General features: G+C 43.6%; 1 protein-coding gene across 3 annotated transcripts in view; it reads left to right on the forward strand.

Moving 5' to 3' along the window:
- The window catches only part of CTTNBP2NL (CTTNBP2 N-terminal like), a 139,092-nt gene that overhangs the window by 73,666 nt on the left and 39,914 nt on the right, over positions 1-25,512 (forward strand). Inside the window, exon 1 of one of the 3 annotated variants that reach the window (XM_045014094.1) lies at positions 24,955-25,023. The exons of 1 other annotated variant lie outside the window; for it this stretch is intronic. The gene's annotated coding sequence lies outside the window, so the exon portion shown is untranslated. Of the gene's footprint in view, positions 1-24,954; positions 25,024-25,303; positions 25,492-25,512 lie in introns of those variants that run through there. One more of the 3 variants, XM_045014097.1, reaches the window with a different exon arrangement.

Genomic DNA, 25,512 nt, shown 5'->3' on the forward strand with positions numbered 1-25,512 from the left:
CCACACTGCATCATAAACCTGGGTTTACAATTGCTGGACCAGCTCTCACAGCCGTGCTAATGTGTCCATACCACACTGCGCCGACTTTCTGACTCAGGTCTGTGGCTTGAGCTCCATCCATGCTCCAATACAACAAAGCTTGGCGCTGACTCACAGAGGGACCCAGGCTCTGCTCGCCACCCCACCCCAAGGAGGGTCCTAGGACCCAGGTCCTGAGTGCTTGTTGACCCAAGTCAGACTGATTTGAATGTGGACAGAAGGGGGTGTGGTCTCAAAGCTGAGTCAGAGCCCGGGCTTAGTGTGCAGAATGGACATAGCTTTTAAGGGACTTGCTAAAGTCACACACACAGTCTGGCCGAGCAGGGAATTGAGCCTTGATCATCTGAATCTGGGACTGGGCCACTGCTGCTTCTCTCAGGAACTTGATTCTTCATTAGAGAACTAGACATTGAGGCCGGTGTGATGCCCGCATGCCTGACTGTTGTTGATGCTCTTCTTGCGCCAGAGTAAAGAGGTTGGCCTGGCTTCAGGGGGAATACAAAAGAGACCTTGGGCCTAATCCAACTCCTACTGGAGTTAATGGAAAGGGCTTCCATTGGCTTCAGTGACAGTTGGATCAGGCCCATGAAACTCCCATGGTTAAGCTAAGAGACCTAATAGCTGGTTACAAGGATAAAAATAAACCCACATCGAGCATGGTATTTTAAGATTACAGGCCTGCTGGGGTAAACCAGGTTCAGACAGTGCAGAATGAGGAAGCAAATTGGACAGCCATGGCATCAAATGAGATTTGGGCTGAGAGCTCACTAAGCTGGAGTGTGAACCAAGTCACTGATATTTTGAGTTACAAGGCGGGGATTAGAGTTCATAGCTCTGTTTTTAAAAAATAAAAAACTTCTTGTGAAAGAAATCAGATTGATCGCCCTGGAAACAGAAGGCTTCTGTTTATCCCCAGCAAGCTTCGTCTCTGTTCCCTCACCAGCATGCTTCAGTCCTGACTTGGAAGTACTTCTCTCAGGGAGAAGAGAGCAATTCCACCTCCAGCGCTCATTGAGACCCTGGTCTGCCAAAGGGCCAGGTTGCAAAGGAGTGTGAACACGCGCTCACTAGGAACTGGACTCAGACCACCGAGTCGTGGTGATTGCTGCCCAGACCACTGGATAGTCGTGGGATAGTCATGCCTTTTAGTCCCTGCTGAGGTGGAGAGAAAGAAAGAGGGCTCAAAGATAACTGAGCAACGGCGGGATGGCAGCAACATCAATGTGAGAGAGGAAGGAAGATGAGACGTTCAGGATGTGCCATATTTAGCTGAAGGGAGCGATGGATGTTCATGAGGGAGTCATCAGTGCAAAGACGTAAGACAGAGCAGTGGGGCAGAAAGATGCGAGGGCCAACAGCACATGCCTCATGGGAAAATGTGGCTGACGTGGGTCATAGACATGTTTCACACAGTGTAGGTTTAAATATTTAAAGCAAAAAAAAAAGCCACAAAGAGAAACTATGGCTGACCGCGGCAAAGAAACCAATATTGATATTCTGGGGCTGCAGTCAGTTATGTCAAGGGTATCTGAGTACACTGGGAAATAAGACAGAGGAACCTTTTTTCCAGGTTACTGGGCAAAATAATGAAATACACATTTGAATAACCTTCAGGTGCAACATCCGTCCTCCAGGTATTTACTCAAGCTAATAAAATCCCTTGTTTTAGGTAATGAGATGGCAATCGCTGTTCATGCAAACGGGAGTCACTTGGTTTTGAATCATTCAGACAAAAATAGCAAGATGGAAAACAGAAATCCAATGTATTTCAAGCAGAAAATCAAAATTATAAATCCCACTGCATGTGTGCATGTAATAATATAGGCTGTGTATAATTAACTAGATTAAACTGAAAATCTTAAACTGTTGGTTCTAATCAAGATGTAGAAAGCGCCTAACAAAACACAGATAACTTTGAGACTAGTTATTTAATTTAATTTTTTTAGGAATCAGAATAGCTATAATTTTATCTATAAAGCACCCTGTCCTAGATCCTGGGACTATGAGCCTGTATAATTCTAAACCATGGCATGACTCCTTCCCTCCCTTAAATCCATTCTGTTTTACCTCCTGTTCCAAGTCTTACAATGAAATTCATCCCTGTGCAACGGGCCAGCATCACAGCCAGCCACCTCTAATGTTAGGGTCTCAGTGAGACAAACGTGGTGTGTAGCCCGGGTGCAGGCTATCTGCACAAGGATAAATTACACCCAGTGAGTTCAGTCCTGCTTCCATTGAAGTAAATGGTCGGGGAAGCAGAACAGGCTCAAGTGTACGAGAACAGTGTTTTGCTTTTGTACAGTATCTTCTGAGCAATTCAATGAATTTTACAAGCATTAAGGGCCCTGATCCTGTTCCCACTGAAATCTACAGGAATTTTGCCATTGGAGCAGGATTGGGTCCTCCTCACAGTCCTATGGGATAGGCATAAAAACATTAAATTTCATAGACTGAGGAACTGAGCTGGAGAGAGGTTAAGTGACTTACCCGAGAACAGGCAGTGATCTGTGACAGAACTCAGAATGGAACCCAGAGCCCTGACTCTCAGTCCCCTGGAAGGCAGGTGTTCCACCATCGGCCTGCAAAATGCTACTTATCAAGAAATGGCCTGGAAGTTACCACACTGGACACAATCACATTATTAACTTTCCACTTTTTTTTTTATCATTTGTGACAGAGTAGTCTGCCCCTTAAATGGAGTAGTGCCTCATGGTCAGCCCATACCAGCAAAGTACCCCTTAAGTGTTTGAAAGTCCAACAGATATATACATAAAGAGCTTGGAGGGATAAGGATAGAGAGAAGCGGTCCTGGAAATGAGTGGTGCTTGGGAACAAATCCCATCACTGTGTCTTTAAGGGCCCAGAGCAAGGAGTCTTGCAGAGAGGGTAAGGCAGGCTTCAGAGCACAAAGTCCTTTCCTCTTAAGCTAAAGGGAAATCTCTAGCCGTTATTGCTGCATCAGGGTTTTGACCTGTTCAGCTTGAGCTGCAAACATTCCCACCGTCACTCCTGATTGGGGGTTTGAACAGCATCTATGTCAAGGCAGTGGTTTATTTGGATTTCGTTTGCATCTACAAACTGCCTTGCAGAAGCTTTGTGCAAACTTTTTCCTCTCTGACTATCTGCAGGCTTTGTCAGGCTGCTGTCTGTGGTGTGGGGTGTTTGTTGAGATAGGTTGCAAAGTAGAAGTCAGGGCATTTGTCCAGTTTCCCTGACTGACTGAGCCTACACCATCTGGCTTAACTTTGCATCACTGGAGCAGCACAAAGCAGCCAGAGCATACTTAACTCTGGCCTTAGATTTGGACTTTTCAATATCCTACAAGACTAGCCAGCCAAACTCCTGAAAGTGAGACGTGCCTGTGAGATCCAGCAGATGGGCGAGGAGGAGCAGCTCTGTCTGAAGTATACTTGGGTGTCTCTTCCTTCCAATACCCTTCTCAAGTGAGTTATAGGATAAAGCAGCTACAGGAGCAATTTCTTCCTGAGGCAGCAGCTACTTGGTTTGCCCCTTAATCAAAGAACAGTTTGTTTCTTTGATGCACTGCTCTAAATAAATGACTCTTTCCTTTTTAATAAGCCCAGACCTCTGCCACAGAGTGTTACCTTATTCATTCTTTTAAAGAATATATGTAAACAAATATCAAGTGTCCGTGAAAGTAGGGGAACCACTTTGCATACTGATGCAACTCCAAAGCAGGGGGTTTGTCTGATTTCAAAGCAGAAGAGGGTGCTTGAAATACAACCGAATTAATGCGGAAGGAGATGAGTTTCTGTGGAGTCCCATCAAATAAAATATGCATATTTTATTCCCCTTTCACCATAATGGTAATATACGGGGGGTATTAATAATTCCAGCCATGCTCTAAGTGGGTCACTGTTGTAATTAGCAGAGTGTGCTTTCCATGCTTTAAAACTTCCTAGTGTTACATGGACCATACTATTGAAATCTGAAGCTTCCAGGAATAACTCTTGCTGGTTTCCACTCATTCAGGGAATCTCTTTGCTCACTGAGCTGCGTTGACTATTTGATTTAGATGGGAATGTTTACTTCATGTGACCTGGATGTGTTCCAGTCCAGGCTGGCATCTACAATATACAGAGTTGAACAAGGAGATGAGGGCTAGATCCAAAGCTCACTGACATCAGTGGGAGTTTTTCCACTAACTAGGATGAGCCAGTGGTTAGGACTCAGGTGACATGGGTTCACTACCCTGCTCTGCCACAGACTCCCCATGTGACCTTGGGCAAGTCACTTAGTCTCTTTGTGGTTCAGTTCTCCTATCTGGACAATAGCACTTCCTTACGTCACAGGTTTGTTGAGAAGATAAATACACTCAACATAAGAAAATAAGAATGGCCATACTGGGTCAGACCAATGGTCTGTCTCACCCAGGATCCTGCTTCAGAGGGAGTGAACAGAACAGGACAATTATTGATTGATCCAGCCCTTGTCATCCAGTCCCAGGTTCTAACAGGCAGAGGCTTAGGGACACCCAGAGCATGGGGCTGCATCCCTGACCATCTTGGCTATTAGCTATTGATGGACCTAACCTTCCTGAACTTACGTAATTCTTTTCTGAACCCACTTATACTTTTGGCCTTTACCACATCCCCTGGCAATGAGTTCCGCAGGTTGATTGTGTTGTGTGAAAATATACTTCCTTATTTTTGTTTTATAAACTACTGCCTATTAATTTCATTTGGTGACCCCTAGTTCCTGTGTTATGAGAAGCAGTAAATAACACTTCCTTATTCACTTTCTCCACACCAGTCAAATCTCTCCTCCACTGTTTCTTTTCCAAGTTGAACAATTCCAGTCTTTTTAATTTTGCCTCCTATGGAAGCTGTTCCAATCACCTAATCATTTTGTTGTCCTTCTCTGTACTTTTTCCAATTTATCTTTTTTGCGGTGGGGTGACCAGAACTGCAAGCAGTATTCAAGGTGTGGGCATGGATTTATAGAGAGGTATTAGGATATTTTCTGTCTTATCATCTATCCCTTTCCTAATGGTTCCTAACATTCTGTTAGCTTTTTTGGCTACCTCCACATGTTGAACAGATGATTTCTGAGAACTATTCATAATGACTCCAAGATCTCTTTCTTGAGTGGTAATAGCTAATTTAGACCCATCAATTTGCATGTATAGTTGGGATTTTGTTTGCCAGTGTGCACTACTTTGCATTTAATCAACACTGAATTTCATCTACCATTTTGTTGCCCAGTCACCCAGTTTAGTGAGATCCCTTTAACTATCTTGGGTAATTTTATATCATCTGCAAACTTTGCCACTGAACTGCTTACCCCTTTTTCCAGATTATTTATTAATACATTGAACAGCACTGGTCCCAAATGCAAATCCTTGGGGGATCCCACTATTTACTTCTCTCCACTGTGAGAACTCTGACTATTTATTGCTACCCTTTGTTTCCTATCTTTTAACCAGTTACTGACTCATGAGTGGACCTTCCCTCTTATCCCATGACTGCCTATTTTGCTTTAAAGCCTTTGGTGAGGGACCTTGTCAAAGACTTTCTGAAAGTCCAAGAACACTATCTCCACTGGATCACCCTTTTCCACACGTTTGACCTTCTACAAGAATTCTAATAGATTGGTTGAAACTATAGTAAAGAACAGAATGATTAGACACATAGATTAATATGATATGTTGGAGAAGAGTCAACATGGCTTTTGTAAAGGGAAATCGTATCAGTTTGCTTGGTACTGAAGTTAGGCTTACAAGCCTGTAATTGCCAAGATCACCTCTGAAGCCTGTTTTAAAAACCAGCATCACATTAGCTGTGAGTCATTTGGTACAGAGGCTGATTTAAGTGATCAGTTACATACCACTGTTTTTGGCCTGCCTAATTATATTTTTGACCTGCCAGCTTTTTTGCTTCTTTCTGTTTTCCTCACTAGGATTTGACTTCCAATTTTTTAAAAATGTCTTTGTCTCTAGCTGCCTCTCTTACTCTATTTAGCCCTGGTGGCTTTTTTATTTTTATTTTTTTTATTTTTTTGTACTTTTTGGTCCTCTTACTGGGTTGGTTTTTTTTATTTGGTGTATGCATATAGTTTGAGCCTCTGTTATGGTGTTTTTAAAAAGTGGCCATGCAGCTTGCAGGCATTTCATTCTTGTGACTATTCCTTTTCATTTCCATTTAACTAGCCCCTTTTTTAAGTTAAATTAGGCTGTGGTGGGTTTCTTTGGCATTTTCTCCCCTTACAAGAATGTTTAAATGTAATTATATTATGGTCACTATGACTGAGAGGTTCAGCTGTATTCTTGGGCCAGATCCTATGTGCCACTTTGGACTGAATCAAGAATTGACTCTTCTCTTATGGGTTTGAGGACTAGCTGCTCCAAGAAGCAGTCATTAATGGTGTCTAGACTACTTGTGAATAATCTCTTCCCAGTTCTGCCACTGAAGAGTGGTGGCCTTCCTTTTGCTTAGTGTAACCTGTTATATCCTTGGGGCAGCCGGTGTAGGAAGCAATCACTTGAGGCCAGAGAACAGCTAACCAAAACCTCCATTTTATTTACAGACACAGAGAGCTCACTCAGCCGGTTGAAACCGGCTGAGCTATCCCTTAATAGTCTAACTCAGTTGCCATAGTAACAAAACCCATGACAACCAAATACACAACATAACCTGTGTTAGATCGCCTTCAGGCTAGCTCACAAGTAGGCAAGAATGGCCTACTACTACTGGGGGCTAATGGAATTTCTCCTTTAGCACAAGTGGCTGAAGTCTGTATTTTGGTGCAAGGTCAAACCCTGATGTCATCCTGTGGCAGGGTTAGGGTTAGGTTAGGATCATACTCCACATAGTTTATCTCATTGTGTATCCCCCCTTATGAAAGGAACAATCACAGTTGTCAGAGTCCAGTTGTTCACCAGTTTCTGTAACAAAAACAAGTGGTGACAGGTGAGCTCCAAGCAAGCATTTGTCTGGCTGATGTTTGTAATAGCAACAATGCAGGGCAGCAGAGGTGTTGGCAGCCCAGTAGTGGGGGAAGCTTTCAAAGAAAGATGAACTAATTTATTTACTGCTTTTGCTTATTGCTACTATCTGAGCTACGGCACAGCTCCCATGTTTCCTTCCTCTCTACTTGATTAGAAAACCCTTTCAGCAAGCCCACCTTATGGGCAGAAGAGAAATGATTTGTTCTTCAGACTCCCTGCCCCCCTTAGTTTTCATGCTTTTCTCTCACTCTTTTTTCTGATCTTCCAACTGTGGAGGAAAGGAAATCAATCAGGGTCCCAGAGTCTTGGCAAGTGATTGCCCAGCAGTGAAAGCAATTTCCAGCTGTACTGAGCATGGGGTAATTCAATGGGTCTGAAGCCATGGGCTGTTATTAGATGGGGGTCATTTCCTAGCAGATTACTGTTCTCTACCACTCTTTGTGCTCCCAATCTGGTTTCAAGCATGTAATATTGTAGTAATAAGAGCCCGGGATGGCAAATAAAGTGGCAAACAAACTTCACCGCCTTATCAAAGCATTCAATCACAATCTGAAATTTGTCCACCAAGCTAACAGCTCATGGAGTACTTTGTCCATTAAATTACCTGAAAGGACTAGGGAAAGGAAAGAGGCAAAGTGACATTTCTCCTTCTGCCTGTAATTAATATTGTATTTGTAGCAAGAAGGGGTCTGGCAAGACCATCTTCTGTCTCTGTGTATGTTTGTCGTGCAGGCACTCAGCCAGGAATGGTTGATATGGGAAAGAATTCAATTCCAAATGCTTACAAGTAAAGAAAATGCAATCCAATACTGCAGACACATCCATTCCCTTGCCTGGTCCCCAAGACCTTCACGGTTTCTCTTCTCCCTCTCTGCTTTGAATAAAACAGTGCTTAATCTGCTTGATGCATCTTCTCCACGCAACAGCTCCCAGTCATGGCTGTCAGCTGCAGGGCCTTTGTTGTTAATGCATAACTTGAATTAATTGCAGGCTGTTGTGGTTTTGTCTGTATCGTCTCAATGTTTATTTAGACATTAATTCTGAGAGAGACGTTTTTAAAAAGTGGAGATAAATTGCCAAGAAAAATGATAGTCTGATATCAGTCTGAGCACGGAAACAGAGACGTGTACACAGTAAGCTCAGCTATCTCATCTCCTGCCTACCTGCAGGGATAGTCAGAAATATTATGGGTCCCAGATGTATGCCCATGACTGCATCTATCCCATTATTATTACAGTAGCATCTAGACGCCTCCGTGAAAATCAGAGCTCCATTGTGCAGAATATTGCACAAACAGGTAGCAATAGACAGCCTCTGTCCCAAAGAGCTGGCAGATTAAATCGTCAAAATTAGAGCCGGGTGAAAGATTTCGTGTTTCACTGGCAAACTGAAAACGGGGGAGAAAAACATCTGTTTTGGATTGAGCAAAATATTTCCTTTTGACCAAGTAAAATTGGAGGAAATTTATATAGCAAATGTCATTTCAAACTGAAAAATTGAAATGTTTGGAAAATGTCAAAATTCTTTTGATTGTTTTAGATTTTTTAAGGGATTTTTTCCTCCTTGCATGAAAAATTTGGTGAAACTAACATATTCACGAAACTTCTCACTGTTAACGAATCTGCATTTTTCGCCAAAAAAAAAAAGTTTTATGCAAAATGTGTTGCCCAGCTCTAATGAAGACAGATGAAGGAAGGAAGGAAGTATTGTATTCCTCAGGGGCCACAGAAACATTAGGGTTATGTTTTCAAGAGACCCAATTAGTCACCAGAATTAAATGGCCGGGTTTTACAAAGTATTCAGCACCTAACAACTTCATTGTCACATTTATGGTCAAAAGAGCTCAGCATCCCAGGTGCATTGCTCTTTGGAAGGTCTGGCCATATGTGACTTGCGTAAACTCACACAAGGAGTCTGTGCTAGAGCCACAGATTGAATCCAGATCACCTGAGTGCCAGTCCAGTGAACCATTCTTCCTCTAAAACACTTATCATCTGAGCCAGGTTTGTATTTTAACTGTGAACCCTGAAGTGCTGTAAAAAGGAGATTTGATATTTCACTCTATGGTCCTCTTCCCTCTCAGTCAGTAAGGACTTGCTGTCCAGCGTGCCGTTATGGGTGCTGTACTGTGGGAGATTAGGGTTGCCGATTTTGGTTGGCTTTATTCCTGAAGGTTTAATCACATGACATAATCTTTAATTCCTGGAGGGCTGGTAACTTTGGCGATGCTGTCTCTTGGATCAGATGTAATACCAAGGCACTTGCTACTGGCACCATCCGTAAGAATAAGGTGGTGGGTGTTCAACTCTAGTGTCCTGGCCAAATTCCAAGTTGGATAATTATGTTGTTTACCTGGGAAACTGAAGGAGGAATTAATTGGATATGGTATTTTTCTTTACTGCCCGGTCCGAAACTTTTGCTGTGCTCTTTTAAACAGCTGCTGTTTCACCCCAAATATGGCTGTATTTGAATTATAGGTGAAATAATTATTCTATAGAGAAAGTGATCCCCTGGGGCTTGCAATGTTGGACTGAATCCTCAGCTGGTATACACTGGCACTAAAGTTAATGAAACTATGTTGATTGACACCACATGTAAAATAGTATGTGCTGTGCAAACCTGAGTGTATGAGCAATTATTGAACACATACTGGAAACAGCTTCTTTAGCTTCCAGAATCAAACTCATTATTGTAATGTGACAAGGGATATTTAAGTATGAAGAACAACATAGTCTGGGATATGTAAAGTATGAAAATACAAAAAGCAAATTCTGTTCTCTCTGTTTCTTTATATATATAAAGAATATGTGTGTGTGTGTGTGTGTGTGTATAAAATATGCATACACTTTAACTTATACTCTTTTATGTATCAGAGGTATCAACTTAGTTCTCGGAGATCTCTTTTTTTTCTCATATAGAAATATTAGTTATGATATCAGTCGCATTATGTCAAAAACAGTCCTATGGTAACAACAAAAAGAATCCATTTCCCAAAGGAGAAATGCTCCATTTTTGTGTCATAAAAATTACAAATAAAGCATTTCCTATATTACTTCAGAAAATGATGGCTGTTAAATCTTATACAATATAGATAAGCCTTACTGAAGTGCTGAGAAAGCCAATTCAAATACAGCTAGGGTGGTAGAGAGTAAAAGAGGAATGCTTAGCAATTGAAGTTGAAAATTGCCTGATTAGAAAATAGTTTCTCAGAGCATCCTTGGAATTGTACCATTTTTAGCTGCACTAATATAGCACAATCCAAGATTATCAAATAATATTGTGTACCTTTCATCCAGAGATCTCAACACAACTGGCAAATGTGAGTGGTGTTATCCCTCTAAAGATGGGGACATTCAGTTTAAGTGACTCAAGTTACTGACGGGTCAATTGACTTGCTACTGGTCCCAGGTCTTCTAAATTCGAGTCCCCTGCTGTAATCGCTAGACCACTGTAGCAGACACTAGGAGGAGGAATATGAAGCAAGAGGTAGAGATTACATTTGGCCACCTATGTGCATTATGTGATATAAGGCAGGTTTTTGATTAATGAAATTAACGCTGAAGAAAAGTGCCTGTCCCCTGGAGGCAGATTTCCTCTATCAACACAGAGGCAGGGTGGGCAGCAGCAATTTATCTTCCCCCAGCCTGTGTGCTTCAGTCCTGTCCTGGAGTTTGCTCCTTTTGTCCTTTCTGTCCTTGGCCCTGCTGCCGAGGCTGCCAGCTCATGCTAATTAGGGACACCTGTCCATTAGCAACTGGACTGAGACTTTGTCGTCCTTCTCTCTGTGACAGACTGCACCAACTAATTCACCTTGGATGCTGAACGGCCATTAGATTCAAGCCAATGATCTAGAATGAAAAGCTCCACATCCCATTACCCTTCCCACTCAGCTATCCAATGGCCGTCCAAAGCCTTTTGTAATGCAATGTACGAAGGAAGGAGTCACAGGGGTAATTTTGGTACTGTTATGTTCGCAGGAGGGGATTTTATTGAAGAGAGACTGCAGAAATGATTCGCCCTATTTGCACACACAGTTTAGAAAACAAAATGAAGGCAGTGTGTGTTTATATCCTCTATATTTTTGTATAATGCTTCATGCCTATTTCCTCGGTTGTAAATGGACTTGTCTCAGTAAGTTGCCAAATAAAAAAAGGGGTTTATGGCTCCTTTTGAGTACTGACTTGTTTAAAAACAAACAAAATCCCAAACATTAAAATCAAGGATGAATTTTTAAAAGCAAAGTGAGGTTATAACTGCTGCCTTTAAACAGCCCTGCAGATTTTATTAGGCTGTCTTACATTGTTGCCCAGTTTGAAGGGAAAGAAATAACACACAAGCACAGAACAAAATGTTTTCATTGTGGCAAAATTTCTGGAAAAAGACTGACGATCCTGTGCTAATGCAGATAGCCTTCTGAAGTACACACCCACATACCAGAAGAAACAACACACAGTTGTAAAGATGGTTGTCATACAATATTTAAGGAGATAAAATATATAATGCTCACGAGGCAGCTCTGGATATCTTCCCAACTAGTGTCTTGTTTCAGTGGCGTTACAGCCATGACAAATCAGTTCCTTTCTAATTGTTTGTATTCATGTTTTATTCCCTTTTGTCTGTGACACCTTCTTAGAAGCTGCTTTTTTGTATCTGTTTTGTCCTCTTCTCTTGGCACCTGATGTATTTTGTTGTTAATTTTTTCAGTGCAACAAAAGCCTAAACCGTCTGTCAGTTTCAAGGCATACTGCACTGTGATCTCCTCTTCTGGTCTCATCTGAATGCACCCCCTCCAGGTCTTAGGCCTTCATATCTCTGAGGCAGAATCCTGCGATTCTCCTACTCCTTGACAGACCTGGAGCTACAGCACCCTGTGTACCAGCTGGGCATACCCGGCAGGTCCAAACGGACTTGGTACTTGTGATTCTTCCTTGTGGGAGCTATGACCAATGATGACAGTGATCCAAAACAGCTTTCTTAAAATAAAGTATTGTTTAATCTTATCTGTAGGAACAAGGCAAGGCATAAGAGAAGAGATTTTAAAAACAATAAACAGTCTACGTGCATGTCTATCTTATCTAAAGCCTTAGATAGGTCTATCATACGCCAGATCCCCAGCCTCTGGAGTCTGGAAGTCAGTCTGTTCCCCAACAGTCTCAGCCTCCCATTTAAATCCAGCCAAAATCCTTTGTTGTTTCCTCTGTCTCTAAAGCCTGGTTAAACTGGTCCAAGGTGGACTTCAAAGCGAAGGACTCAGCAGTTTCTCTTATCCCTTGATTTGTTTGTCAGGAGATGTGACTATCAGAGACCCTCTCCCCCTGCCTAGCTGGCTGCATTTCCTGACAAACCTGCTGATGAATTAATATAATAGATACTTCCCGGTCAAGATACAGTATTCACAGCTCCAATTCAGTCTCATCATCCCATCTTCTGACATCACCAGTGAGGTCAGCAGAAATGTGCACAGTTCAGTTATTACAGCAAAGTATATTAATAGAAAGATGGATATGCTTCAAAAGTTTTAGGGGCAAGTTTAGGATGCTTCTCTGAAGTATGTAAATCCTTAATTAAAAGATATTCCTTTCCATCCTAAATCATTCTTCCTCTTAGAAGGTTACATTCTAAAATATTAGATGGTTGCATCTAGTGATTAGAGCTGGGATGTCATGGAGCCAGGCTGCCTGGGTTCTGTTCCTGCCAATGACTATTACTTCGAGCAAGTAGGGTGACCAGATGTCCCGATTTTATAGGGACAGTCCCGATTTTTGGGTCTTTTTCTTATATAGGCTCCTATTACCCCACACCCCCATCCTGATTTTTCATATTTGCAGTCTGGTCACCCTACGAGCAAGTCACTTAAACACTGCATCATTTTAAGCTTCTGTAAAATGGAGAGGATATTTATCTTCCTAAATGACCTTTTGAAAACACCATGCATTGCTGGGATGAAAAGGACTTTGGAAGTACACAGAATTAATCAGAACGCTACACTTAAAGAAAATTCTCTATATTAATCAATTACTCTTACTCCAAAAAAAACCAACCCACATTATAACAAGTAGTGTCTGGGCCAATCCTGTCTCCTAATGTGAACAGTCCAGAATGAGCCCAGTGCATCAGAGCCCCACAAGGAAATTTGCTTCTTTTTTCCAGCAGTGTGTGTAGTTCATTAAAGTTCAAACACCAACAGAATGAAATTTAAAATGAAATTTCTGAAAATGCCAAGAAAATCCATTTTCAAGCAAAATATTGTCAATCTACAGCCCTTAAGTAGTAAGATGTGAACTATTCTCACACTGAGTCTGTTATGTTCGATACTCACAATCAGTATTCCAATAATGTCCCCTATTTAGGATCTTTATCTTTTGTAGGGTGTATGTGTAATATAGATACAGATATAAAGAATTGAATCCCCATGACATACCCAAGCCTGTACTAAGTCATGGCATGATCATCCTGCTATGACCCTTGTCCTTCCTTGCCCCATCTCCTCCCTACTATTTATCACCTTCACTCATTGGGTCACACTTAAAAATCTAATTTGCATGCTCTCTGGGGCAGGTGCCACATCCTTTTAGAAAAACAATGAGGAGTCCAGTGGCACCTTAAAGACTAACAGATTTATTTGGGCATAAACTTTTGTGGGTAAAAAAACCCACTTCTTCAGATGCATGGAGTGAAAATTACAGATACAGGCATAAATATACTGGCACATGAAGAGAAGGGAGTTAGCTTACAAATGGAGAACCAGTGTTGACAAGGCCAATTCAGTCAGAGTGGATGTGGTCCACTCCCAATGATTGTTGAGGAGATGTCAGTACCAAGAGAGGGAAAATTGCTTTTGTAGTGAGCCAGCCACTCCCAGTCCCTATTCAAGCCCAAATTAATGGTGTTAAGTTTGCAAATGAATTGTAGCATTGCAGTTTGCAGTCTGTTTTTAAAGTTTTTTTGTTGAAGGATGGCTGCTTTTAAATCTGTTATGGAATGTCCAGAGAGATTGAAGTGTTCCCCTACTGGCTTTTGTATGTTACCATTCCTGATGTCTGATTTGTGTCCATTTATTCTTTTACATAGAGACTGTCTGGTTTGGCCAATGTACATGGCAGTGGGGCATTGCTGGCACATGATGGCATATATCACATTAGTAGATGTGCAGGTGAATAAGTTCCTGATGGTACGGCTGATGTGGTTGGGTCCTCTGATGGTGTTGCTAGAGTAGATATGGGGACAGAGTAGGGAATGGGGTTTGTTACAGGGATTGGCTCCTGGGTTAGTGTTTCTGTGGTGTGGTGTATAGTAGCTGGTGAGTATTTGCTTCAGGTTGGGGGGCTGTCTATAAGCGAGGACTGGCCTGCCTCTCAAGGTCTGTGATAGTGAGGGATCGTTTTCCGGAATAGGTTGTAGATCATTGATGATGTGCTGGAGAGGTTTTAGCTGGGGGCTGTACGTGATGGTCAATGGTGTTCTGTTATTTTCCTTGTTGGGCCTGTCCTGTAGTAGGTGATTTCAGGGTACTCAACTTGCTCTGTCAATCTGTTTCCTCACTTCCCCAAGTGGGCATTATAGTTTTAAGATCAATTGATAAAGATCTTTTAGGTGTTTGACTCTGTCTGAAGGATTGGAGCAAATGTGGTTGTATCTTAGGGCTTGTCTGTAGACAATGGATTGTGTGTTGTGTCCTGGATGGAAGCTGGAGGCATGTGGGTAAGTATAGTGGTCAGTAGGTTTCTGGTATAGGGTGGTGTTTATGTGACCATCACTTATTTGTACTGTAGTGTCCAGGAAATGGATCTCTTGTGTGGAGTGGTCCAGGCTGAAGTTGATGGATGGGTGGAAATTGTTGAAATCCAGGTGGAATTCTTCAAGGGACTCCTTCCCGTGGGTCCATATGATGAAGATGTCATCAATGTAGTGCAAGTAGAGGAGGGGCGTTAGGGGATGAGAGCAGAGGAAGCTTTGTGACTTTGTCCTCACCCACAACCATTTCAGATTTGGGGACAACTTATACCTTCAAGTCAGCAGCACTGCTATGGGTACCCGCATGGCCCCACAGTATGATAACATTTTTATGGCTGAGGCCATGCAGGTACCCATAGCAGTGCTGCTGACTTGAAGGTATAAGTTGTCCCCAAATCTGAAATGGTTGTGGGTGAGGACAAAGTCACAAAGCTCAGCCACCAAGTGTGCCGTGGCCTCATCAGGGATACTGTTCCTGACAGCTTGTAGTCCAGCCTTTTGTGGAATATTGGTGTAAAGAGCTTCTACCTCCATAGTGGCCAGGATGGTGTTTTCAGGAAGATCACCAATGCACTGTAGTTTCCTTAGGAAGTCGTGGTGTCTCAAAGATACCTAGGAGTGCTGGTAGCATGGGGTCTGAGGAGATAGACCAAATAGCCAGATAATCCTGCTGTAAGAGTGCCAATGCCTGAGATGATGGGGCGTCCACGGTTTCCAGGTTTATGGATCGTGGGTAGCAGATAGAATACCCCTGGTCAGGGCTCTAGGGGTGTGTCCGTGTAGATTTGTTCCTGTGCTATAGCAGGGAGTTTCTTGAGCAGATGCTGTAGTTTATTTTGGTACTCCTCAGTGGGACTGGAGGATAGTGGCTTGTGGAATGCGGTGTTGGAGAGTTGCCTTGCAGCCTCTTGTTCATAATCCAACCTGTTCATTATGACTACAGCACCTCCTTTGTCAGCCCCTTTGATTATAATTCAGAGTTGTTTCTGAGGCTGTGGGTGGTGTTGCATTCTGTAAAGCTGAAGTTATGGGGCAAGTGATGTTGTTGTTCACAATTTCAGCCTGTGCATGTCTGCAGAAGCACTCTATGTAGAAGTCCAGTCTGTTATTTTGACTGTCAGGAGGAGTCCACGCAGAGTTCTTCTTCTTGTAGTGTTGGTAGGAGGGTTCCTGTAGGTCAGTGCACTGTTCAGTGGTGTGTTTAAAATATTCCTTGAGTCGGAGACAGTGAAAGTAGCTTCTAGATCACTGCAGAACTGTATCATGTGTGTGGGGGTGGTGGGGCAGAAAGAGAGTTCCTGAGATGGAACAGACTCTTCTGGGCTAAGTGTGTGGTTGGATAGATTAACAATATTGTTGGGTGAGTTAAGGGTAACCCTGTTGTAGCCCCCGTGGCATGTAGAAGTTTAGATAGTTTACTGTCCTTTTCCTTCTGTAGAGAAGTAAAGTGTGCCTTGTAAATGGCTTGTCTCGTTTTTGTAAAGTCCAGCCACATGGTAGTTTGTGTGGAAGGTTGGTTTTGTATGAAAGTCTCCAGTTTTAGGTCATCTGTGAAGTGCCAAGGACCCAGCGGGGTGATGTACATGCTAGGTAATAATGATGTGGCCAGTGCATTCCCTGAACAGCCCCGGGTGGGAGAGGTGCCTTCCATTTCTGGAAGTCTCTCTGCAAACCATACTCCTCCTGAACTGCCGGTTTCTTTCCCTGAGACTGTGGAGAAGAGAACAGCTGGATGATTTTCTCTCCTTCCTGCAATACTACCTATTCCTGGGGCGCACATAGCTACCTTCTCAATGGAATTCAGCGGATGCCCATAGTTTTACCTGGAAATCATTAACGTCATGCTCCTAAGTTTGCTATGCAGCTCACGTGAGAGCCTGTCCTTGAAGAGGTACCTCCAGTGTCATCAGCACCGGTCCACATTTTGGGATTTCTGCACATTAACAATCAAACATAGTAAATCTGTAGCAAATTTGACCTTCCTGGTGAGACCCAGCCCAACACAGTTCAGGCTCTGGCTTTTTGGCTGCAATATCATACATGTGTGCACAGAAGGATGCTGCTAGAAAACTTTTTTCTTTCGTGTGCTTTAGTTTACTAGGTTTATAGAGTAAAATTATACAGTTCTCCTTCCCTGAGACCACCTAGGACACTTCAAAGATTATCCCTCTCCAGATGTTTGCTTTTCAGCTGTACTGGCTTCACCAAACCTCCCTTTCAAGTCCCAGAACAGAGAAGCCTTTGGTGCCAGATGTTCTGTGACATAATTCATGCTGATATGACCTTGTAAGAGCTGAATATGTGGCTAGTCAATTATCAGGTGCACATAAGGCCATTCTGCACCAAGGTTGCTTTTCTCATTCTGTTGCTGAGAATTGGATTGGACGCTAAGGAGAACATGTTTGCACATCAGGAAAAAAAACAAGGAACCAGCGGGAACTGCCACCTGGAAAACATCTGCCAATTTTGAAAAGCAAAGCAATTCCTCCACGTCAGTTGCTCATTCAGATATAATCAGGTGGTAGTTTTATTGTTTGCTGTTTGGACTATGGTAGCATCTATGAACTCTGATCAAAGAGCAAGCCCCATTATGGTAGGCTCCATACAGACAGGTAAAAAGCCAGCCAACCTGAGATTGCTCTGGAATTCCTCTCTTTGCTTCCTTCATGTCTCCCTAGGAAGGCCTAGACATGACATCACCCAGGCACCAGCACAGAAGCTTACAGCACACCATGAGAGATGCATCCTCCCTCACACTTGCACTGAGACCAATACCTCCCTCCCTCATCACTAGGAACCCAGGTTGGGATCTCAACTCCAACCATCATATACCAGCTCCTGGCACTGTGCACAGATCTCTGTGTTGGCCCAAAGTTATGGTGTGTAATTAGCACAGTAATACACAATGGATAGTTGCAAGGGGCATAGTGTTTTGGCTGGGCTCGAAGAACAGGGAGGCTAGCCTGGAAGCAAGCTAATAATAAAATACTTTGCACCTCTATGGTGCTTTTCGTCTGAGGTTCTCACTTCACCCCACTCCACTGCCTGGAGAAATAGATAAGTGTGATTGTGCCCATTCTAGTGCTAGGGAAACCAAGACAGAGAGATCAGGTGATTTGCCCCAAGTCACACAATGAGGCACTGATCGAGGTAAGATTAGAATCCAGGAGCCCTGGCTCAGTCCCTGCTCAAACTACTGGACCACATTCCCTCTTAACATACAACACCAAGAGTGAACTTAAAATAAATCATGTTACCTCCTGCAGATACAACATACATCGAAATCCTCTCAGTCGTAAATGCCCTGTAAGTAGTTTGGGTTTCAACAACCAGTGTTTCTGTGAATGTTTTGGTGAGGCTGTTTTAAGGACAATGAAAATAGCAATACAGAGCCTCAGCTCCCTCCAGAGAGTGCTAACAACATGACCAGAAAAGAACAGGTAGGGAACTTGGTTTCTGTTTTATTTGAAGCTGACGAGTGCCCTTATAACTCTACAACAAGGGTGGATGGATGGATGCTGTCCATGCAGCAAGCACTCTTCACACTGCCATCCTTCGCCATCATAAAAAACAATTTTCTGGAGGTTATAACCTGGGCCAGAAAAAATGCTCTAATATGAAAGATGACAGTATTGCAGGACACTGCTCAATAAACCAAATAATATCAAAACAGGGTGATACTCCACAAGTTTGCTTTCCTTCTGGTGTGAAGTTGGCTAGAACAGGTGATACAGTAATCAGGATCACATAACTACACCAAATAAATAAGTACAAACTTCTAGGACTAAAAAACATTTGGAGTGTACAGGACACTCACTGCCTATCTCACGCCCTCTAGTGGCTTGTAATTTATTGGGAAAATGTTAACCTCCTTTTAATGTTTTAGTTTTCTTTTTGCTAGTGACTTTCTGGTGAAAGCTGTTGGATTGACAGTCCAGGGAAATCAATGCCTCTGTTTACCTACCTGGCTTCCAGAGACATCTGGGCATAACAGTGGAAGCTTTCCCACGCTGCATTGTTAGAAGGGACATTTCTGCATGCACTATGGTAGTGTGAATAACGTGCAATATAAGCTTTCTGACACAGGATGGAGCTGCTTTCACACAAACAGGGCCAAGGCCTCAGAAGTGGCTCCTAGTTTTGTAAGTTGTTGAAATACAAACCTGCCATTACCGAACCCAGAAGCTGGCCAGTCGATTAACCAAAATTAGCTTCATAATGAGCTTTGAAACATCTAACAGACACCCACTTCTAGCCACGTTCACTTCTAGGGATGTTGGCTTCATTTTCCAAAAGCCTTTGGAATGCTTTTCTCTTTAAAGCCATCAATTCCTTAATGCCCCCGCAGCTGCCCACCTTCCGCACCTCATGCTGGCTTTGAGTTAACCTCAATAATTCACACTCAGAGCACATTAACCATTTTAAAAGGAAGTTGCTCCTTTCTCCAGCCATCCCTCTTGCTGCTGCTTGGTTTTTCAGCTGAGATGTAGTGTCACTTTCATAGATGACATCTCCTTTTTCAGGCTCTATCCCACACTTACAGGAAGTGGTGGTCTAACGTAGTCAGTCGTTTCTAGCTCTAACTTCCTTAATTTATGCTGCTCCAATACCAAACTTCTTTCTCTTCCCCCTTTTTGTCTCTGCAGGGAATGGCAGACTACCATCCCCCTACTAACACAACCTGTCTGCACCTCGTTGATTTCTCCTCTGCAAATCCTCCTTCACAACCCACCTGTTCTCCCTGGCCTATAAATCCTCCTACCCATCTCATCGATTGGATGCAGTCAGCACTCATTTCCACATGAACTCAGTCTTTGTTTCCCAATTCTAGCATCCTTCCACCTACTCTAGTACGTCACAGCACATGTGGGAGGCCGAGTGGTTTTGTGATTCAAGACACAACTGTGAGGCAGGAGACTTGAGACCAAATTCTCAGTTGCTGTATATGAGTGCAGCTCCATTGCCTTCAGTGAATCTACACCTGGGTATATCTGCTGAGGATCTGATTCATGGGTTCAGATCCTAGGTTAGATACTGACTTATTTGTGTGACCTTTGGCAATCACTTAGCCCATTCAGTGCCACAATTTCTCCTTCTGCAGAATAGGAATTATTATTGTTGTTTATTTGTATTGCAGTAATGCCTAAGGCCCCAGTGCCATTGTGCTAGCACTGTACATACACAAAAGAAAGATGATCTCTGCCCCCAGAAGTTGACAATCATAAGACAAGAGCCAACAGATGGATACTGACAGACAGCACTAGATTGCTGTGAGATGATTATGATCAGTGTGATAAGCAGTGGTCTTAGTGTATCATTATAATAGTAGTAGAGATGGGTGAATTTTTTTTGACAAATAGTTTATTTGCCGAAAAAATGCAGTTGCGGGTCAACTGAAACTACTCCTCTACCCCAATATAACGCTGTCCTTGGGAGCCAAAAAATCTTACCGCATTATAGGTGAAACCGCGTTATATCGAACTTGCATTGATCCGCCAGAGTGCGCAGCCCCGCCCTCCCGGAGCACTGCTTTACCGCATTATGTCTGAATTCATGTTATTTCGGGTCGCGTTATATCGGGGTAGAGGTGTATTTGCGAATGCAGGTCACTGAACCAAAAACTCTATTATTTGCTCAGCTCTAAATAGTAGAAACACTGATACCTACTTCCTGGGAGAGGTCATGAGTCTTAATCATTATGTGTTTTTGACGGGCTCTGAGCTCGCTGGCTGGAAGGCACTATAGAAGCATCAAGTGTTATCTTCACTGATACCTTTTACCAGACAGTACAGCCTGAGCAGTAGGGCTGCCAGTTTTGGTTGGATGTATTCCGGAGGTTTCATCACGTGACAATCTTTAATTAAAGATTAATTCCTGGAAACTTCAGGACAATCCTGGAGGGTTCGCAACCCTACAGCAGTATTCTGCAATATTTGTGCATGAACAACTCTGTTCAGAAATAAACACATTGTACTTCATGAGTTATAAGGGAGAGAAGTCTAGAATGGCTGAGGATATATGTTATTGTTAACACTATCACTGTACAATTGAGCACTTCTCTGTCTATCACTTTTATCACTGAAGACTGACGGTTTTATTATCATTCTGAGCTGCTGTTTTCACTAGCCTTCCCTATACTCTGCACCTTCTGTTTAAAGATGCTGCTGCTTTTGCTTAGGAAATGCCTCAAAGAATTTATGTTCCTAGGCTCCCACAAGCCCCATGTTCTAATGTAGTCAGTGTAATAGTAACCACAAAGATGGCCATTAAGATTTATTCTCTGACTTCTGGAGTCTAGTGAGTAACCAGTTCCTCAGCACATCTTACTGAGGAGATCAGAGACCATGCAGCGCTCTCCAGAGAAAGGTTCAGTTCTAGTTCTGATCACTGTGTGGGAACATGGTCTGCCCAGCAAGCCGTACTGATGGCAGTAACCCCTGTTCCTCAGAGAACAAGGGGTTAGACAATCAACTCATAAATCCAGGAGACCACCACTCTCGCTGGGGAGTCAATAGGGTCTACATGTTAGAATGGCAGTCCAGGAGCACTCATGGGTTTTGTTTTTCATGTTGTATTGGGTAAGAAACTAAAAAAAAATGCTTTGTCTCCTATTACCCATCTGCAAAAGGGGGACAGCAGTACTTGCTTCTTTGAGTGGTCGGTGCTGCATGGCCAATTAGTATTTATAAAGGATATTGAGATCTCCAAACAGCATCAAGACTCATGAGAATTTGAGTCATCATGAGATTTATTATCGAGATACATCACACTGAACAGCAGTATATACACCAACACCCCTTTCCAAGTAAAACCTCAGTGCACCAGTATCATTAAATACTATAGTATGATTTGATATGACTAGAAAATAAGAGACAAACTCAATCCTGGGGGTTTATCTCAGCTTCTTTGTAAAACTACAGAGTCCTTTTCAGATGCCCCCATCACAAGAAAACATGATTGGTGATAACTGGGTCTTTGTTGGCAGTCTGAGCAGAAGTGAAACTGACTAAATGGGCTGCAGAAACTGATCTCTACAGGTGGGCCTTCTGCATCAGTCTTGAGGTTCATTGTGTGAGGGAAGTTCATGCTGACAAAAAGAATGGCCTGTGATTAAAGTGCTGGACTCAGGACAAAGGAAATTCCCAGCTTTGCCACAGACTCCCTGTGCAACCTTAGCCAACACAATTCATCTCTCTGTGCCTCAGTTTCCCAACTGTAAAATGGGGATAATATTCCTTTCTCCCAACCTTTGTCTCGAAGGGGCTGTAAGGCAGGGCCAGGACGCTTTTATCCTGTGAATGTACAGCATCTAGCACAACAGTGTCCTGATCCCAGCTGAGGTCTAAGCACTAATGTAATATAAATAATAATCCAGTTGTTTCCCTCCTGAGTTAACAAGGAGAAGCTAAAAGCCCACAATCCTTGGGTAGTGTAAATAAGCATAGTTCCATCAACTTCAGCTGAGCTACACTGCTTTACAGCAGCTGACAATCTGTCCCTTTCTCCCTAAGAGCTGTTTACCCGAACACAGTTCTCATTAAAAATAAAAGGAAAAAAGATCAGTCACTGGTTTACTACAGTTGTTCACTGCAAAGGAATTGCTGCTTAGGACGGTTTAGAAATCGCTTTGTTTTAGACAAAAGCTTTGTTTCTCTTGTTCTAATTTTGAGCTTTGGGGTCAGGCTTGTCTTTGTGTCTTGTACAGTGCCCAAATGGTAAATAATAATAATAAATACAACTAGAAAACCACCCCCAGCTACAAAGCAGCTCACGGAGTGTGTGATTTCATTAGAACAAGTTTCTTATCATGCACTAAAACCATTCTGGAGTACTTCTAAAAAAAGAACAACAACAACAAAATAATCCATGTGAATGCTCTCTCTCTCTTGGGAATCAATTAATGTGATCAAAAGAAAGGCTTAAACGCCAATGAGTGAGTGGTTTACTCCAGGAACTGAGCTGACCGATCTTACTAAACTCTCATCTTATTTACCTTTCAATTTGTCCTGTGCTTTTCCTATTAGAATTAGGATTTGTCAAAAATACAGAATTTTTTCTGCAGACAACACCTGCTCTACATTGTTTTCTTATTAGAGAGGTAGTATTTGCATAACCAGTGTTTAAAAACAAACAGACAGGAAAGATGCTGCTCAGAGTGAAGGCAATTTCTATGTTGTCACTGTCATTAATTTTCTTCACTTCAGAAATAGTTACATTATTCTGCCTAAGCAGCAAAGGAAAATTTTATCTTTCCAGTAATAATGCATTACAATAACACATTTAATTAGAGGTTTGTGAAATGCTTTAAAGATTAAAAGGCCTGGGAATGTAAATTATTACTTTTAATTTTTCCTGGTGTCTTATTTAGGATCTCAAAGTATATTTCAAATATTTATTAAGCCTCATCACACTCTCTGTAGCAGGTATTATTACTCTATAAAAAGCACTATATGAGAGTGCAGTAGCATCATTATTATTTTACTGAGGAGAAAACTGAGAGACAGAAATTTTGACTTGCCCAGCATCACAAAGTGAACCCATGGAAGAGGTAGGGATTTGAACCGACATGTCTAAGTTCAGTGCACTGGGGGCTGCAAAGTGATAAAATTCCATCTTATTTTTGTATTATGGTAGTACCAAGCAGATCTCATGATTGACAAGCTACAATGGCATTATATATAAAAGCCTCCTTGATTTGATATATCTTATCTATATCAAAGCAAGGAGGCTTTTCCAAAGAAGTTGGAAGACAACTAGGGAGGGCTTGCTCAAGTATGGCCTCTCAAGAAAGTGTGGAAAAAATGTGGCATTTCAAAATGTATGCAGGTGTAACTAGTGAAAAGCATAATTTTTTTCCATGATTTAGGGATGTGAATCACGATAAATTAATGCTGCTGACAAGAAGAAAACTGAAACTTTTGAAAGGTGGTGCTGGCAACAAACTCTTGCTATCTCCTGTATGGGGGAAGAGGGGGAGATGAATGCCTATATTAGAAATATTATTTGAGAAGCAAACCCTGATGTCAGAAAGCAAAAGATGCCAACTTATGTATTTTGGTCACAACAGCTGTACAGATGGAAACTTGCAAAAGTTATTATGGAAGGAATGATAGAGGATCATCGTAGCAGGGGACAATCAGTAAGGAGATGGATGATGGTGTGCAGCAGATCAGTGAGGGGACAGCCGCTGAGCGCTGTAAATTAGTGATGAATCATGAAGGCTTCTGAAAATTCTGCTATGATGTCACCAACAATGGCATGACTAAATGGATTTACTTAGTACAGCGAGGGCCTGGCCCAACTAAGACTGAGGTCCTACTTTGCTATGCATTGCACAAAACCAAGATGTTACCTGGCCAAAAAAGCTTACACACTAAATGTGTGCTCAGAATGCAAAATCAGCTGTCTTAGTGCTGTGATGGAAGTGACAAAACCTTTGGGAGGATGACCTCTAGTTTGAGGTTGCAAGAAAAGAAAGAGGGAGGTGCTATCCTGCATTGGTGCTTCATTTGCACCATCTGACACCGATCAGGCTTCCTCCCCTTTCTGGCCTGAAGGAACCAAACTGGCAGTGCCAGCATAAGGCCGATGCCAACGGTTATCTGAATTATTGATCAGGCAATCAGGCACATGGTAAGCACCCAGGAGGAGCAGGGACAGCTTATCAGTCATGTTATTGGTGGTAGAGGCCCTGTGGCACAGACAGCGCCACGGTGAAGTTGAAATTGAACTTAGTGTCTGGCTTCTGCTGCTCCTTCTACATTAAGTGATGTGAGGGGGAAATTGGGGAGTGGGGGAGAAAGTGCCCCCCTGCCCCAGGCTGGGGCTAGAGACAGGGGAAGCTCCTAGCCCCCCTTCCCTGCCCCAGGCTGGGGGGATCCCAGACCCCCTACCCCCGGGCATTGCACAGCCTGGGAACAGCGCCCCCTCAAGGCCAGGACCTCTGCCTACAAGCTCAGACTCCACCCCCGGAAGTGACGTATCAATCACAGCCCCGCACTCTCCCTCCAGGAGCGCGAACAAAAGGGATTTTCAGCCCCGCGCCCCGCCCCTCCGTTCCCAGCGCCGCGCCCTGGTTGGCTGGCGGCGTCCCCGGCGGCCGGCGCCCCGCCCCGCCCCGCTCTTCCGCTCGCTGATTGGCTGTGGGTCCCGGTCGGCTGGGTCGGCGATTGGCGGGCGCGATGTCAGTCGGCGCGGGGCCGGGCGGAGGAGCCTGGATGGGGAGCGCGGCCGGGTGGTAGCGGCGGCGCGGCGGGTGCGGAGCTGGACGGGGCCCGGGTCAGGTCAGTGCGTCGCTGGGGGGCGCTGCTTGACCCCGCCCTGGGGGGCCGTGAGGGAGCGGCCGTTGGGGGGCGCGTGACCCCCCCTCCTCCCGGGCACGCTGCGCCGGTTGGGGGCTAACGTCGCGCTCCTGGTCCGCAGCGGGGGCGGGCTCGGCTGGGGGGGGGCGCGGGGCCGGGGGCCGGGCTCGCGCCAGGTGTCCCGCAGGGGGGAGTGAGCAGCGCCTCGCGGGCGCTTCTCGTGCGCGGGGGGCCGGGACCTTGCGCCCGTGAGAACAAATAAAGTGTCCCGGGTGAAAGCACCAACTTCAAACCGGTGTCTGCGCTTTATCATCCCGCCTCAGCGCCGCGCTCCTCGGGCGCGGACCGTGCTGCGCCTGTCCCCGCGCCACAGGCGGGAGGGGTAGGAAAGCCCGCCACGGTTCTCGTCCCGTGGAGCCTGGTAGCTCTTGAGACCCTTACGGTTTACCGGTGAGATTTTTATTTACTTGC

This window comes from Mauremys mutica, chromosome 4 (assembly GCF_020497125.1).
Source record: "Mauremys mutica isolate MM-2020 ecotype Southern chromosome 4, ASM2049712v1, whole genome shotgun sequence".
In the NCBI taxonomy this organism is placed as follows: domain Eukaryota; kingdom Metazoa; phylum Chordata; order Testudines; family Geoemydidae; genus Mauremys; species Mauremys mutica.